The sequence below is a fragment of the Oncorhynchus kisutch genome, linkage group LG6 (assembly GCF_002021735.2).
Source record: "Oncorhynchus kisutch isolate 150728-3 linkage group LG6, Okis_V2, whole genome shotgun sequence".
In the NCBI taxonomy this organism is placed as follows: domain Eukaryota; kingdom Metazoa; phylum Chordata; class Actinopteri; order Salmoniformes; family Salmonidae; genus Oncorhynchus; species Oncorhynchus kisutch.
In genome coordinates this window covers 77,155,235-77,170,335 of record NC_034179.2, presented here as the reverse complement: position 1 = coordinate 77,170,335, position 15,101 = coordinate 77,155,235, and the positions used below count along the sequence as shown (strand labels likewise).

The 15,101-nt window shown below is 42.1% G+C and overlaps 1 protein-coding gene across 3 annotated transcripts in view; it reads right to left on the bottom strand.

The window, feature by feature from the left end:
* prr36b (proline rich 36b) overlaps nt 1-14,526 on the bottom strand; it is a 31,968-nt gene extending 17,442 nt beyond the window's left edge. For 2 of the 3 annotated variants that reach the window (XM_031827676.1, XM_031827675.1), the window contains exon 1: nt 14,093-14,526. The gene's annotated coding sequence lies outside the window, so the exon portion shown is untranslated. The remainder of the gene's footprint in view (nt 1-14,092) is intronic. The other variant, XM_020486661.2, reaches the window with a different exon arrangement.
* Between the last annotated feature and the right edge of the window lie 575 nt (nt 14,527-15,101).

Genomic DNA, 15,101 nt, shown 5'->3' with positions numbered 1-15,101 from the left:
AGGATGAAGGTGCGCACACACACACACACACACACACCTTTATCTCATTATTGTTAATCAATCATAGACAAGACACTTAATGCACTTCAGCAGCTGACGATAGAACACCAGCTGGGCAAAGTATGATCATCCTCCAAGAGCCATATTCAATGTAAACTAATCTGCCTCTGTGTGTCTCACAGACACCGCAGACACTTACAGGCCTATAAAGGATATACTGATATCTGGCAGGCCTCCAACAGCACTGGGTGATCCCAGCTTTTCGGATTGCCTAGACACACAAGCGTGAGAGGAGTCCTCAAATGTATTATTTAATGAGGCAAGTCAGTTAAGGACAAATTCTTATTTACAATGACAGCCTACACTGGCCAAACCTGGACGACGCTGGGCCAATTGTGTGCCGCCCTATGGGACTCCCAATCACAGCCGATAATCAGGTCATGGGTATATTCTAACGGAAAACGCCACTTTGACCTTTTAAAAAACTGTGCAGTCTCAGTGTGTACACCTATTAGAGGTCGACCGATTAATCGGAAGGGCAGATTTCAAGTTTTCATAACAATCGGAAATCGGTATTTTTGGACACCGATTTAAAAAATATTTTTATAACACTTAACACTTGATTTAATCTTTATTTAACTAGGCAATTCAGTTAAGAACACATTCTTATTTTCAATGACGGCCTAGGAACAGTGGGTTAACTGCCTCGTTCAGGGGCAGAATGACAGATTATTTACCTTGTCAGCTCAGGGATTCAATCTGGCAACCTTACAGTTAACTAGTAAAACGCTCTAACTACCTGCCTCTCATTGCACTCCATGAGGAGACTGCCTGTTACGCGAATGCAGTAAGCCAAGGTAAGTTGCTAGCTAGCATTAAACTTCTCTTATAAAAAACAATCAATCAATCATAATCACTAGTTAACTACACATGGTTGATGATATTACTAGTTTTTCTAGCGTGTCCTGCGTTGCATATAATCGATGGGGTGCGTATCGTTGCTCCAATGTGTACCTAACCATGAACATCCATGCCTTTCTTAAAATCAATACACAGAAGTATATATTTTTAAACCTGCATATTTAGCTAAAAGAAATCCAGGTTTGCAGGCAATATTAACCAGCTGAAATCATGTCACTTATATGCAACAGTTTGGGCATCTTCATTTGCCAGAATGTTAAGTAATTATGACATAACATTGAAGGATGTGCAATAACGGGAATATATAGACTTATGGATGCCACCCGTTAGATAAAATACGAAACGGTTCCGTATTTCACTGAAAGAATAAACGCCTTGCTTTCGATATGATAGTGTCCGGATTTGACCATATTAATGACCTAAGGCTCGTATTTCTGTGTGTTATCATCTTATAACTAAGTCTATGATTTGATAGAGCAGTCTGACTGAGCGATGGTAGGCACCAGCAGGCTCATAAGCATTCATTCAAACAGCACTTTCGTGTGTTTGCCAGCAGCTGTTTATGACTTCAAGCCGATCAACTCCCAGAATTAGGCTGGTGTAACCGATGTGGCTTTTGTGGAGAGATGGGTAACGATGCTTCGAGGGTGGCTGTTGTCGATGTGTTCCTAGTTCGAACCCAGGTAGCAGCGAGGAGAGGGATGGAAGCTATACTGTTACCCTGGCAATACTAAAGTGCCTATAAGAACATCCAATAGTCAAAGGTATATTAAATACAAATGGTATAGAGAGAAATAGTCCTATAATAACTACAACCTAAAACTTCTTACCTGGGAATATTGAAGACTCATGTTAAAAGGAACCACCAGCTTTCATATGTTCTCATGTTCTGAGCAAGGAACTTAAACGTTAGCTTTCTTACATGGCACATATTGCACTTTTACTTTCTTCTCCAACACTTTGTTTTTGCATTATTTAAACCAAATTGAACATGCTTCATTATTTATTTGAGGCTAAATGTATTTTATTGATGTATTATATTAAGTTAAAATAAGTGTTCATTCAGTATTGTTGTAATTGTCATTATTACAAATAAATAAAAGAAATCGGCCGATTAATCAGCATCGTTTTTTTTTTGGTCCTACAATAATCGGTATCGGCATTGAAAAATCATAATCGGTCGACCTCTAACACCTATACAAGCTTTTGCATGTGTATGGCTGTGTTAGGTCAATTTGTTTGATAAAACACAAATCGACAAAAACCTATTGGCATAAATGATACATGTTCAATTCCCAATGAATGTTCCCAGCAGGAGTGGGTGGGCTAAATGCTAACTTAATGTCGTCTCTCCTGGTGGCCTGTGTGTGCATGTCTAATCAGGGCCTCCCTTTGCCAGGAACAAGAGCCTGGCTACTGAAAATCACAGTGGTCAACGGCACTTATGAATAGCTAGCAATGGCAACCGCCACCGCTTTCCTAGTACACTGCTGTGTGTACATACATTCTCTCTGCCTGCATGTCCCCCAGGGTCAGCTGTAAATAGCTGTCAATGGGAGGATTGTAGCGGAAGGAAGCAGGGGCAAGCGAACAGGAGATCAGTTTAGTGTGCTTTTCCTAACGCTCCCGTAACCTTCCCTTAATGCCTAGCGATAGAATTGATAACCGTGGCACCAGAGAGAGGATTCAAGAGTTAACGGTCGGGAGTCTGGTTTGAAGAGGCCAGTTTAACGGCCTCTGAACCCATCAACACACATTCATCACCACATGCTGCAAACACTGGGATCCGGTGTCTTTACTCCTCGGCCAGTGTTAAGACGCCCTGGTGCCTGTGTTGACAGAACATCTCTCAGTTTAATGTTGAGACTGTGTGGCGTCTTCATCTAGAAACCACTGCTCTTATTCAACACTGCTGAGATAAGTTCCACAAGGTTTCTGTTAAATGAACATTAATGTTTGAGGCACCACACGCTGGCATAGGGCCAGGTAAACTCTAAAACAGAAACCCTGCAGCATTCCACTATTCCTCTGAGGGAGGACAAGCATACACAATTAAACATTTTGTTGAATGATGCAGCATTGAGTCTTACAAGCAAGTCTGGGGAATTGAGACTGTAGTAGGTGAAACCAGAATGGGTGGTACTACCAGTCTTACACAGACAAGACTACACAAAGAATAAAAGGTTAGACCCATGGCAACAACTTAATTTGGGGTTGGTGCAGATGGTTCTGATACAAAAGAAGAGAAGGGAAACAGAGGAGTGCTAGAGGGCGCTACAGAGGGCCCAAAACAGAAACTAACAGCACCGCCTCCAAAAGCGAAAGTTCCCCCCGTTAATATGCTCCATCATGTATCATCTCAGAGGGAAATCTTGGCACTAAACCCTGAACAGCTGCTGTGCATTACTAATATCATCATTCATTTCAAAGTACAATTAATACATTGTAGAGAATGACAAATCTGCAAGTGTGATTAAATGTCATTCAGGAACTTACAATAGATCACACCGAAAAACACATGCTTTCCAAGGCTTCAAGAGAACGCATGATCATCATCATCATCATAAAAGCATTATATTACACCATACTCATCATCATAGTCCCTTTCAGCGACTACTGCACACACCAGTTCATCTCTCCACTCAATTAGCTTTCCCTGCATGGTACCGTCCCTCTCTCTGCTTTAATAGAAACCATTATACACTTCTGTAGCCTTGGGGCGGCTATCTAAACAGAACCCAAGAGACTGAGGGACTGATTGTTGCTGTGCGCTTCCCAGCTAAGAAAGGGGAGCCAGGGTGGTACAAAAGAAGCATGACACTGTCCCAGCTGAGTCAGTGCGCTGCCTTCATCACCCTGACACTAATCGCGGCTCGCACATTCCCAAACAGGCCCGCCAAAGGTCAGGAAGCCACCCCTGCCCCACACACAAACAAACCGCTCCAAACAAAGTTGACTCCTCTCCACAGAATTCCTTCCCTGGACACGGTGGGAGACAAGAAGGGATTGTGAGGCCCTTCTCGGGCCGCCTTTCGTTCCAGTACTCTGCTGCCTGTGACTGGAACGAATTGCAAAAATCGCTGAAGTTGGAGACTTTTATCTCCCTCACCAACTTCAAACATCAGCTATCTGAGCAGCTAACCGATCGCTGCAGCTGTACATAGTCTATTGGTAAATAGCCCACCCTTTTCACCTACCTCATCCCCATACTGTTTTTATTTATTTACTTTTCTGCTCTTCTGCACACCAATATCTCTACCTGCACATGACCATCTGATCATTTATCACTCCAGTGTTAATCTGCAAAATTGTAATTATTTACCTACCTCCTCATGCCTTTTGCACACATTGTATAATTGTTAATTGTTTACTCCATGTGTAACTCTTTGTTGTATGCTCACACTGCTATGCTTTATCTTGGCCAGGTCGCAGTTGCAAATGAGAACTTGTTCTCAACTAGCCTACCTGGTTAAATAAAGGTGAAAAAAATAATAATAATGCAAATGAGGCTATGGACACTTAACTCCCCAGACAGGATCCAAATCAGCTGCTTTATCTCCTGGGCTATAGCCTACAATGCACCATGGTTTCAACCTTATGATTTCCATTGACAACTCAATGATCTTGGTAACAGACAATGGACAAGTAAACTCAGTTCAGGAATACGCTTTTCTCTTGTTCACTGGTCTGCTGCCTGTGTCAGTCAAGGAAACATCTTGGGTGACAGACACCTGAATAACAAAACCATGTGATGTGACAGACTGTAATCCCTGTGCTCTAAAGAAGTTTAGTAGGAGCCAAAAGCAGGTTTAGAGTCTGTACCGCCATGGCACGACTGGTAGAGACTTCAAGTGAGAGAAGGGTACTATCTACTAGAGGTCGACCGAATGTGATTTTTCACCGCCGATACCGATTATTGGAGGACCCCCCCCCCCCCCCCCCCCCCCCCCCCAAAAAGCCGATATCGATTAATCGATACCGATTAATTTTTATTTATTTATTTGTAATAATGACAATTACAACAATACTGAATGAACACTTATTTTAACTTAATATAATACATCAATAAAATCTATTTAGCCTCAAATAAATAATGAAGCATGTTCAATTTGGTTTAAATAATGCAAAAACAAAGTGTTGGAGAAGAAAGTAAAAATGCAATATTCCTTGCTCAGAACATGAGAACATATGAAAGCTGGTGGTTCCTTTTAACATGAGTCTTCAATATTCCCAGGTAAGAAGTTTTAGGTTGTAGTTACTATAAGAATTATAGGACTATTTCTCTCTATACCATTTGTATTTCATTAACCTTTGACTATTGGATGTTCTTATAGGCACTTTAGTATTGCCAGTGTAACAGTAGCTTCCATCCCTCTCCTCGCTCCTACCTGGACTTGAAGCATCGTTACCCATGCAGAGCAAGGGGAACAACCACTCAAGTCTCAAGAGCGAGTGACGTTTGAAACGCTATTAGCGCGCACCCCGCTAACTAGCTAGCCATTTCACATCGGTTACACCAGCCTAATCTCGGGAGTTGATAGGCTTGAAGTCATAAACAGCTGCTGGCAAACACACGAAAGTGCTGTTTGAATGAATGCTTACGAGCCTGCTGGTGCCTATCATCGCTCAGTCAGACTGCTCTATCAAATCATAGACTTAGTTATAACATGATAACACACAGAAATACGAGCCTTAGGTCATTAATATGGTCAAATCCGGAAACTATCATCTCGAAAACTATCATCTCGAAAACAAGACGTTTATTCTTTCAGTGAAATACGGAACCGTTACGTATTTTATGTAACGGGTGGCATCCATAAGTCTAAATATTGCTGTTACATCGCACAACCTTCAATGTTATGTCATAATTACTTAAAATTCTGGCAAAATAGGCTGCCCAAACTGTTGCATATACACTGACTCTGCGTGCAATGAACGCAAGAGAAGTGACACAATTTCACCTGGTTGATATTGCCTGCTAACCTGGATTTCTTTTAGCTAAATATGCAGGTTTAAAAATATATACTTCTGTGTATTGATTTTAAGAAAGGCATTGATGTTTATGGTTAAGTAAACATTGGAGCAACGATACGCGCAGCATTGATTATATGCAACGCTAGATAAACTAGTAATATCATCAACCATGTGTAGTTAACTAGTGATTATGATTGATTGATTGTTTTTTTATAAGATAAGTTTAATGCTAGCTAGCAACTTACCTTGGCTTACTGCATTCGCGTAACAGGCAGTCTCCTTGTGGAGTGCAATGAGAGGCATGTGGTTAGAGCGTTGGACTAGTTAAATGTAAGGTTGCAAGATTGAATCCCTGAGCCGACAAGGTAAATAATCTGTCGTTCTGCCCCTGAACGAGGCAGTTAACCCACTGTTCCTAGGCCGTCATTGAAAATAAGAATGCGTTCTTAACTGGCTTGCCTAGTTAAATAAATAATAAATAAAAGGTGAAAAATATATATATATATATATATATATATATATATATATATATATATTTTTTTTTTTATCGGCGTTCAAAAATACAGATTTCTGATCGTTATGAAAACTTGAAATCGGCCCCCGATTAATCGGTCGACCTCTACTATCTACATCACATACCTTCGCTCCCGGACACATCCGGTGAATATGCTGGTCCCAAACACACACACACTACCCCCACTTTACCAGCATGCGTCACCCATCTCCCAGCCTCAGGAGACTCGGCCCCCCGGGGACAGGGAGATTAACACATGACAGAGCTTGTTAACCCTGGACAAAGAGATTTGCTAATCCTGTACGATCAGGCCGACTGTCCTCCAGCGCCAGCCCAGAGACTACCCACAGAGACAGAGAGCGCCCAGGACAGAGGCCTAGTGTGTCCCAGAAACCAAACAAAAAGACCTGGCTCCATCACAACAATGGAGAGACGGAGCCGACAACAAACAAGGTCCCAACAGCGCACAGTCTACCTACAGTAGACCGCTGAGAGGAACAGCGGGGTGGGTGTGATCTTGACCATGCCGATATTGATCGTGGGGGAGAAAGTGAGTATGTGGGCTACTCAGATGGTGAGAAGCGTCAGTGCATTAGAGAGGCAGACAGGGACTTGTTCCACTAATGGTGTCCCTTGCCTGGGGGTTACCCACCAGTGATGCTGGTGTGGAGGGACTGAAGGAGAGGGTAATGTGTAACTTGAAGAGCAGGTCCTTCTCCATAATGGGCAGTGTGCCCACTGACAGACTCCACTCAGGGGGTAAATGACATTAGGCCAGATAGAGCCAGCTGGTGGGTTGGATCGATGACACCAGATAGGATGGAGAGGAACAGGGCAGGCATCTGGATGGGACAGCAAAACATACCCTTGAGGCTCCAGCTCTCTAGCAGCCACTCACTACTGGAACTGACTCTGGCCATAAGAGGATTATGTCCTCCTGTTTGAAGCAGAGCAGGCACGTTCCAGATGGAATCTGATCCCTCGCAGGTTGTCAACACCACCAGGGCTAACCGGGGCTTTTCAACAAAATAACAGCTAGGCTAACACCACATAAAACTGTACCTAGTCGTTACCCAGAAATGTACATGGTATTTGGGGCTTGGGTCAAAGGGCTTCTTAAAATAGAAATTACAGGACAATAGCATTTCAAATGACTCAAAACATCTGACAAATCGCCCCCTCCCTTTCAACTCTCATAACTGTAGCCATATTTCTGTCATCGGGAACTTTAGGCACCCATGTCATGCCAGACTGGCTCATGGTGTAGACAGGCTGCCACAGCACTGACATAATGCTGAATGAATTGGGCAGAACAAAATGAAACACAACTGACAGTAAACAGGTGGAAACCATGGCAACACTTACAGTGCATTCGGAAAGTATTCAGATCCCTTTACTTCTTCCACATTTTGTTACGTTACAGCCTTATTCTAAAATTGATTAAATCGTTTTTTCCCCCTCATCAATCTACACACAATACCCCATAATGACAAAGCGAAAACAGGTTTAGAAATGTTTGCAAATTACAAATAAAAAACTGAAATACCTTATTTACACAAGTATATAGACCCTCTGTTATAAGACTTGAAATTGAGCTCAGGAGCATCCTGTTTCCATTGATCATCCTTAAGATGTTTCTACAACTTTTAGAGTCCACCTGTGGTAAATGTAATTGACTGGAGATGATTTGGAATGGCACACCTGTCTATATTAGGTCAGAACAAAAAACAAGCAGGTCGAAGGAATTGTCCGTAGAGCTCCGAGACGGGATTGTGTTGAGGCACAAATCTGCAGACGGGTACCAAAAAATGTCTGAAGCATTGAAGGTCCAAGAACAGTGGCCTCAATCATTCTTAAATAATTTATTTCACTTACTTGCTGTGCTGTTTCATTGTTCATTTGTTCAGTCGTTTCATTCTCAACCAGGATTTCTATGGAACGCCATTTGGGTCATTGCGTGTCAAAAAGATAACACAATTTGACGTGTTAAATAAGCTTGTTGACCAATCAGGACCTGGATATGACTGCACGTCACATAATAATTTAACGGGTTCATTAATTGTTTACGTAGTTATTACACTATCACTTGTATTTCATATGTCACAACGATTCATCGATAAATATGCTATGATGCTGGTAAAGTTGTCTCGCGCACCTACAGTGCTTGCATAAAAAAAGATAGCTAGCTCATGGATGCAAACAATGTTTTTACCCAAAAACATAGCAAAACGACAATCTGGTTCAGTAGCTATATAGTTAGCTAGCTATATAGCAAGGTATCAGTCTACCCAGTGACACCCAGAGAATATTAGCGTCGTAGCTCTTATTGTGGGATTCTGAAACAACTGAATTGAGCCACATTCATTGTCAGCCTATGTGTATTGAACACTATTCCAGAGAAAAACAATTACTGCGTGGATGTTTGAGTCTGATAACTCTGAGGAGGACGTTGGGAAAAAATATATTGGGTATTGAGTAGACTGATACCGCATTTCATTGATCCCCAATCCTGAGGTAAAGCTGAATGAATGTCAATACACACAATAGGCTGACTGGGGAGGTGATTTCTCACAGTCCCGCGATAAGAGACAATGCTAATATTGGCGTAAACTCCTCACAGTTGTGTTCTGTGGGTGTCACCGAATAGACTGATAACCCATTTTATTGATTCACATTCCAACCTTGTTTAACATTATGTAGTCTAAATATGGCATGATTCCACTAATTGTAACCTTATGCATCACTTTCAAAAGAGGTACTTTTATTTTGAAGGCAAACTGCAAAATCCACTATTGTGCCTAATCGTTATTGTGGCTTGCTTCACAATACATAACCTGGTCCGGTCAAGCCTCACTAGCCAGATGAAGCTAGCTGGCTGTTTATAACCCTGTTGCCCAAAGCTAACATTAAGTAGCTGGCTAGCTATTTATTTTCATGAACTGAAGTTCAATTTCAATAGGCGAACAACAAGTGGCTACCTAGCTAATACTTACAAGGATTCCTAAATCATAGCAAAGAACAATGAAAATGACTGCAGTTTCTACTGGTCATTGTTTTCAGGCTGGTTGTATTGGTGCTAGGTACCAAGCTAAAGCCAACTACCCCAGAAGTTGCGGTCAAACAAATAATGCTTTATTACCAACGCGGTATTGTAAACAATCGTTCATGGCCGGTATTTGCAGACTTTTTTGTACAGCTTTGAGAGTGCTACTGATAGTAGTGGTGACGCTTGGCTTGCACCTGCAAATTCAGAACACACAACCTTCTATAATAGAACTGTGTTATTTGACGTGTATCTTTTTTGACACGCAAAGACCCAAATGGCGTTCCATAGTATGTTGTGACGCTATTACTGTGCAACTCCGATAGGACAACATCTGAATAATAGCGCACTTGGTAGTATGTACTAGAGGTCGCCCGATTAATCGGAATGGCCGATTAATTTGGGACGATTTCAAGTTTTCATAACAATCGGAAATCAGTATTTTTGGACGCCGATTTTGCCGTTTAAAAAAAAGAAATACCATTATTTAACTAGGCAAGTCAGTTAAGAACACATTCTTATTTTCAATGACGGCCTAGGAACGGTGGGTTAACTGGTGGGTTAACTGCTTTGTTCAGGGGCAGAACGACAGATTTTTACCTTGTCAGCTCGGGGATTCAATCTTGCAACCTTACGGTTAACTAGTCCAATGCTCTAACCACCTGCCTCATGAGGAGCCTGCCTGTTACGCGAATGCAGTGAGAAGCCAAGGTAAGTTGCTAGCTAGCATTAAACTTATCTTGTAAAAAACAATCAATCGATCAATCATAATCACTAGTTACAACTACACATGGTTGATGATATTACTAGTTTATTTAGCGTGTCCTGTGTTGCATATAATCGATGTGGTGCGCATTCGCGAAAAAGGACTGTCGTTGCTCCAACGTGTACCTAACCAGAAACATCAAGGCCTTTCTTAAAATCAATACACAGAAGTATATATTTTTAAACCTGCATATTTAGCTAAAACAAATCCAGGTTAGCAGGCAATATTAACCAGGTGAAATTGTGTCACTTCTCTTGCGTTCATTGCACGTAGAGTCAGTGTATATGCAACAGTTTGGGCCGCCTGGCTCTTTACGAACTCATTTGCCGGAATTTTACGTAATTATGACATAACATTGAAGGTTGTGCAATGTAACAAGAATATTTAGACTTATGGATGCCACCCGTTAGATAAAATACGGAACGGTTCCATATTTCACTGAAAGAATAAACGTCTTGTTTTCGAGATCATGAAAGGGTGAAAGCCAACATTACGCTCGACAGAGAACTGTTAATTGTCAAAGGCAATGAATTGCATTATCCTGGCGTTAATGGATTTGCCTTTGAGCCTTTGAGTTTACTCTTTCAAATGACTGCTCGATCCACACAGCATACATTGTAGGCTAGGTTGTTAGGAATTCTGTGTTGCACGTGTAGTGAAAAATTTCATGTGGTGTCATAATGTCATGTACCTAGGTTATATAGGTATGCACGTCAGCTTTGACATCAGTTTTGCACATCGGCGTGAAACTTTACATCGGGCCGATACCGATGTTGCCATTTTTAGCTAATATCGGACGATTCTGATCCCTACTAGAAACCAGCAAGCCTTTAGTTTCTGACAGTATTAAAGATAATTTCCATGTTGAGTAGACTTTATGGCCAGCCAGTCAGCAACCACAGCAATCCAGGCAAAATTGTGAAAGTGGTGAGGGAGGCATAGCAACAGGGCTCTGAACCATGTCCATTATCCAGCCTCCCACTGGAAGAATTTAGAGCCTCAACACAGAAAATTAATTACTGCAGCTGCTGGCATATATACCCTCAAAACTGCGCAGCAACTGTCAGGACTGACAACTGTGATACCACTGAGGCAGCTATCTTGACTGGACCAATGTCCGTAGCAGAATTATCAGGCCTTTATCTGGAAAGTACACATTACAGTAATGACGACCATGGCAAACAATGGAGTGGCACTGCAGAAACCACTACTACAGTCCCAAGTCTATGGTTAAAATAATCTCACGACTGCAGGCCAGTTGCCAGCTCTGACTTTACTCATAAGCGATGGTGACAGAAAGTGCCAAAGGTCATACAGTTCAACCCACTGAGTAGTAAAAGCAGTAGAGACAGCATCCAAGATGGCCGATTCATGGACCGTCTATATCCGAGTTGCATCCAGTTTAATCTGACTTCTATATGGGGCCGTCTATGGGAATTGTCTTTCTGGGCCGGACATCAGATACACTGCAGTACCAAAGCAAGACTGTAGGTGCAGTTGAAAGTGTGCTTCCAGACCAGAACCCTGGGCCTTGGTTCAGCCTGAGAGGGATCTGGTGAGTAGGGGACCAGTCCAGGGCAGGCAGAGGACACACCAATTTGAATATGTACAGTTTGGGGACGTCACTGAATCAACCTATTTAGCCTACTACGCCTGAGGGCAGGCAGAGGCACAAATTACTGTAGGCATCTCCCTGACAGCCCATGGCATAGGTCAGAGGAAGGGCAGAGCAAAGAGAACTGTAGGTCATAAAATCACTCCAGAATGCTATGGTATGAATTCCGCATGGAATTGCATCTCTTCTGATTGTAGACATCTAAGCTCTTCTTTGGCCAACTGTTTCAGAAGGCTTACTAAAACATGTGCATGGCATTAAAGGCGAGACTTAAAATAGGTGTGACAGACAATGTAATAACCAAAATGCCTGCGGAGACATGAGTGGAGGAGGAATCCATTTTCAGCCTATTGTGAAAGTGAGGTGGGCAAGGGGAATTTGGTACCAAATGTCACAATGCTGGCACATTGGTTGAAAGTACAAAAACACCCTTTTGCTAAAACAAGATAAAGGATATTGAACCCGAAATCTGTCTTATCATTCGATTCATAGACTTGACAGATACATTTTTAAAAACGTAACAAGCCAGCAGCACTTGGGTAAAACAGGATCTACATTTAATTTCAAATTAATGCATTTTGCCCATGTCTGAGCGTGTCTCTATCCCACTGCCTCATTCACTTGCTTGCTTTGTGAGTCAGCCATCGCTCATTAATGCACCAGAGGGTTCACTAGCATGTTGGAGCCTCTCTAAGCCAGACAAGTGCTCACAATCACCCTGAGATGCAATTTATTCCTGAGTGGCATCAATACCTCATGGCAGATCATTGCAGAATATTGACCTACCCATGCCCACTACCCCACCCTATAAGGCTCATTGTCATCCGAACATCAGGGGCAGAGGTTAGGCCTGTGGGCCATCTATAATGATTAGTTGTAAATGTATATGGTAGCTGCACGTTGAGGGTTTTGGAGATTAACATTATTCACCATTGTTCTTTTGGAGAGAGGAGTGTGGTCTGGTTGCATAGCATTAACACAAGCAAAAAACAGCTCAGAGTTCATAGCCTGAAGCCACAATGTTTGCCTATATGATAACAAATTGTGTTTTGTTGCATTGAGATTACAGTACTTGTCATGTCTCACGTTCTAATAATCATAAGAATTGGGTGAGTCTTCAAAGACTTCTCAAACCTAATAAAGTATAGCACTTAAGCCATTCTACAAAAGTAGCCGATGCTATGTTCGCTGACTAATGCAAAAGACTAACATAATTAGCCTAAATTGCCCAACATTTCGCCTAGGGCAACGAACGAAGCCGTTCTCACTAGAGACCACTTGGCCGCACAGAACAATAGGCGTCAGCCATGGAGGATCAGAGAAGAAAAGTTGATATAATGAGGTGATTACGACGAATTGCTTTTGAAAAGGCAAATCATCAAAATTAATACACACAGATCCCTACCTAAAAGGAAGGCTGTTATTTTAGCCAGTTCATTCGTCGGTTAGCTAAATAGCTGGTGATCAATTTCAGCCATCACACAGGGCTGCCACCGCCCCATCACCCCCTCCCAATTGCAATCGAATTCCGAATCTAAAACATCCTCTTTATGGCTTGAGTAGCTCACTGGCAGAAGGAAAATGCAACGATTCACTTGCTCCTATTCTCGTTTTTGTGCGACCCAACAGACTCGCGTGGATAGTTCAGTTAGCAAGTAACGTATTTAGTTAGCTAGCATTTCAACAAAGCTTATTTGTATGGCGCCGTTTCCAATTCAAGTTGACGTTTATGTCATGAATCTTGCCCTCGAGGCATAACTGAGCGATTTCTGCTAGGTGAGCCAGCTGCAAAGTCAAAAATTGCTTTACTTGAAACACTCACGAAAACAAAAGTGTGCTTTTTGGTCTTAATTTATGGTTGGGACATTAGAGTTAGCAGTGTGGTTAAGGTTAGGTTTAAAATGATATTGTATGACTGTGGTTGTGCCAGCTAGTGACCACTCTGCAGACCTGCTTCCAGAACAAGATTCATGACGAAAAACGCTAACCTACCTTTGCAATAGGAAATCGTGAATTGGACTTGCAATGTCGACAAAGACATTCACCCACTAGCTATATGATTATTAACCCATTGTTAACATATTATTAACCCACTCTAACTACCAAAATCGTAATATAAAAATGTAATATTTTAGGAAACGAAAAACATTTGTTAAAGCATCACATCGTTACTTGCATTTGATATTTTCTGTGATTTAAGTGTAAATGTAGGTACACAGCTAGCTAGCATGCTAACGCTCAACCAGTCTCTAGACTTACCAACGCAGTGTTGCTAGCTATAGCTTGATCTCCAGCTACGCCCAGTGTTTGACAATATCCTCCGACTCCTTTCAGAATCCTCGAATACAAAGTGTAACAAATTGGAAAATGAAACCGAACGAGATGAAAAACAGGCCAAAGTACAGCAGCCAGATTACCAAGAAACTTCTGTCGACCGCCGATTTCAGAAGTGATGCACGTCCCTTCCAAAGAAAGGAAAAGCGATTTGCAGTCCACGCAGACAATCTCTACTGGCCGGGACGGATGGACAGGCGGAGAGGGTTTTACCACGGCATTGCGCGCGGGGGTGAAATTGAAAGGGATGAATAGCCAAGTAACTCGACTTTCTCCAGCTCACAACCAATCGCTACCCCGGCTGAGATTTATTCAAATGAGGAATGATGTCATCTCTCAAGTCACCCTACTTTCTTTCTTCCAATCCTTCCCAAATTGCACCGGTTGTCTCCCCCTTCCCGTATCCCTCCACCAGTTTTCCCGCGTCCCCTCCCTCCATGCCGGCTCCACGCTCGTCCTGCACACACCTCCTGCAGTTTCTTTTCTTTTCAACGGTGCATTCTCTCCACACAATGGTGGCATGTTAGGATTCTCCGTTGCTTCTGGACCACTGGATGCTGAGATTTCAGCCACAAAGGGTACCACAGCATAGTCTGTCATATTTTGATTTTCTTTAGGTCTACTGCCATTTTAGCTACTACCATATTACTCTAATATGGTAATGAAACAAACATCTTTATTGGTTCTACAAGGACTAAAATTGTCCTGCTGCACATACATAATGAATATTGATTGACACCTTTTATCCATAAACACTATCTTCACAGAGATATTAATAACACTAGGTTTATTGCAGTGGCACATTCTTTATTGTAAGGACAAGATATCTAATCTGTTGCAGACAAGCCCCCACACAGACGAGACCAAACATGTTTGACCTGTCAAAGAAGAGGCTGCCACTAAAATCACCAGTGCATAAAGATACACAATTTTA